This window comes from Colobus angolensis, unplaced genomic scaffold (assembly GCF_000951035.1).
Source record: "Colobus angolensis palliatus isolate OR3802 unplaced genomic scaffold, Cang.pa_1.0 Scaffold71, whole genome shotgun sequence".
Classification (NCBI taxonomy): domain Eukaryota; kingdom Metazoa; phylum Chordata; class Mammalia; order Primates; family Cercopithecidae; genus Colobus; species Colobus angolensis.
The window spans coordinates 10,274,783-10,278,236 of record NW_012120821.1 but is presented as its reverse complement, the minus strand read 5'-3'; positions in this window follow the sequence as shown (position 1 = coordinate 10,278,236).

Sequence of the window (3,454 nt, the reverse complement as noted above, 5' to 3'; positions counted from 1 at the left end):
GCGCGCGCGAAAATGTAGCCGGCGACCCAGGAAGGTGCAGACCAACTGGGCATGCACCAGGTGACGTCAATCCGAAGAGACCAAGATTTACCTGGTCGCACCTGCGGAACGCCCCCGACACGCCCGTGCCCCGCCTATTGCCCTCCCATTCCTAGAAAAGCTGCTCTCCACCAGTGAGCCATGCGGTCTTCCTCCAGCCCCACTGAAGTCGGGATGCAGGAACCCCGCCCGAGAGCCCCACGAAGGGGGACTCTGTCGGCCTTCTTTGCCGGAGGCCGACAGACTTCTTCCCCACACCTTAGGTTACCAAAATAAACTTGCAGTTTTGCTCCTACACTTGCCTACCTGCTGGTTCTTTTGTGCTCGCTCGGCTGGTCTTAGAAAAACAAGTCAATGTTTATCTTGCAAAACACCCATTTCTTCCCACGTTGATGATGAGGAACAGCAAGCCATGATGTTAGGGGGGCCAACTGGAGTTCTGTACAGAGAAGGCCGGGCGCTGGTTGGCCAATGCCTATAATTCCAGCACTTTGGGAGGCCGAGGCAGGTGGATCACTTGAGGTCAGGAGTTTGAGACCAGCCTGACCAACATGGTGAAATATAAAATTTTTAGTCTGTACTAAAAATACAAAAATTAGCGGGGCATTGTGGTGCACACCTGTAATCCCAGCTACTCGGGAGTCTGATGCACGAGAATCACTTGAACCCGGGAGGCAGAGGTTGCAGTGAGCCAAGATTGCACCATTGCATTCCACCCTGGGCGACAGAGTGAGACTTCATCTAAAAATGAAAAAAAAAAAAGCTCTGTACAGAGAAGCTAGAGACTTCTTGTCTCTGAGCCTCAGTTTTCCCATCCATAAAATGAGGATTATAATATTTGCCAGATAAAGTTATTGTGGGGAATTAAAATAAATGGAATATACAAGCAGTTTAACATCATCTTTTAAAAAATAATAATAACTGTTATTATATTTTAGAGACAGGGTCTCCTGGTCTCAAGTGATCCTCTCGCCTAAGTGGTGGGATTACAGACATGAGCCACCACACCCAGCTCTCCCCGGGCTTGTGATCCAAAGCAGGTTGTTGTCTATGTTCAATGTAAGGTTGAAATCTACAGTGGGAATACAAAGACAGGAAGTGTCATTCTAAGAAGGGTTCTTGGATGGGGGCAAGATTTGAGCTAAAATTTTCCAAGGAAAAAAGCAGGATATCAGCAGGAGGAAAGTGGGGCAGAGGGGACGCCTTGCTAGGCAGCAGCTACAGTTGGAACATTCGGGGAAGTGGAGACACAGGAGGCATACTGGAGAGTCTCAGGAAGATGCAGGCTGCTGCTGAAGCCACCATGGCGGAGAAGTGAGCAGGGGCTTCCCAATTGGAGCTGTTACTTTACAAAAAGGAGCTGTCATTTTTCTTTTTTTTGGCGGGGGATGGGGACGGAGTCTTACTCTATCACACAGGCTGGAGTGCAATGGTGTGGTCTTGGCTCACTGAAACCTCCTCCTCCCGGGTTCAAGCAATTCTCTGACCTCAGCCTCCCAAGTAGCTAGGACTACAGAGACATGCCACCACACCGGGCTAATTTTTGTATTTTTAGTAGAGAGGGGTTTCACTATGTTGAGCAGGCTGGTCTCGAACTCCTGACCTTGTGATCCTCCTGCCTTGGCCTCCCAAAGTGCTGGGATTACAGGCGTGAGCCACTGTGCCCGGCTGTGGAGCAGTCATTTTTCTTCCAGGTCCCTTCACAAATCCATCAGACTGCAGTGCCACATGGGCAAGGACTGACTGGGTATCCTCTGCTGTTGCAGCCCCAGTGCCTAGCACGGTGCCTGGACCACGGTAGGCACCAGACATTTGCCGAATGAATGGAAATGGGAGGGTATGTATTCTCGTCCATCTCTTATTTTTGACAGACTTTCTCCTCTGTGGCCATACAACCTCGTCTCTCCCTGCAAAGAAAGCAGCCTGAAACTGGAGTGGGAGTGGGAATTAGGGAAGGGTTATGATGGAAACCAGCCCCACTGAGAAGCATTTATCTCAAGATACTGAAGCCACAACTGTCTCCCTTTCCCCACACCTGTTCACTAGGGTGCATTGGGAGCCAATTCTCCAATGGTTTTTCAAGTTTTACAAGCAGAGCCACTGACTGCCTTTTGTTCTGGACTACCTTTTCTACAAACAGCCTTGGAAGGCAGAGCCTGTGGCTCTCTGAATTAAAGGGCAAGCATGCTTACTGCCCTTATAAAATATTATAAAAAATTTAGGTTCTTCAAATCAGTGTCAGTCTCTTGTAATGCAACTCACCGTGGGTGAACTCATACAGCTGAACTCATCTGTGTCACCCATGTCGAGTTGCCAGTTAAAATACAAGACACCCCCTTCAATTTGAATTTCAGATAAATAAAGAATTTTTTTTTAGGAATACTTTTTTAGTATATGCACACCCCATGCAGTATTTGGGACATACTAAAAATGTATTCATTGTTAATCTAAAATTCAAATCCAACTGGGTGCTCTATATTTTTGTTTTCTAAATCTGGCAACCCTACCCCTGTGGGACTTGGGGGTAAGAGGAACTAATGCAAATATGTTGATACTTATGCTGCTTCTCATGCTGTGAGGAATAAAATCTTTTGTCTCTGACCCAGGAATCTTATGTGTTCTGTTAGCACTCCAGTTAGCTACCAAGTAGGGTAAAATCTTATGCTCTCCACAGTTCTTAATACATGTCCCCAACTTAAGCTTGGAGCGTAGCAAAGAGTTGGCTGTGAAATATATTTGTGGGATGAATGGTTGTCAATCCATAGGAATTGCTGCCAAGTACACAGAATTCCTCAGAGTTCCTCAGAGATTGAGAATTTGTTACTGGTGCTTTGTGCGCAACTTTACATCTCACTAACGCAATGTTGTTACCATGGTTACTATAACTACATCGTACTTCTTAGCTCCCAAAGAGCATTCCATGCATTTCCTCATTCAATTTCCCAATGACTTGCTGAAATATGTGTGATTATTCTTACTTTAGGAATTAGAAATTGAAGTTCAGGGTCAAGTGATTCTTTTTTTTTTAAAACAGTCTCGCTCTATTGCCCAGGCTGGAGTGCAATGATGCAATCTCAGCTCACTGTGACCTCCACTTCCCAAGTTCAAGCGATTCTCCTGCCTCAGCCTTCTGAGTAGCTGGGAATACAGGCATGTACCACCATGCCTTGCTAATATTTTTATTTTTTTAGTAAAGATGGGGTTTCTCCATGTTGGTCAGGCTGGTCTCAAACTCCCAACCTCAGGTGATCTGCCCACCTTGGCCTCCCAAAGTGCTGGGAATACAGGCGTGAGCCACAGCACCTGGACTTTATTTTTTTGTGAGGAGGAGTTTTGCTGTTGTCACCCAGGCTGGAGTGCAGTGGTGTGATCTTGGCTCACTCAACCTCTGCCTCCCAGGTTCAAACAATTCTCC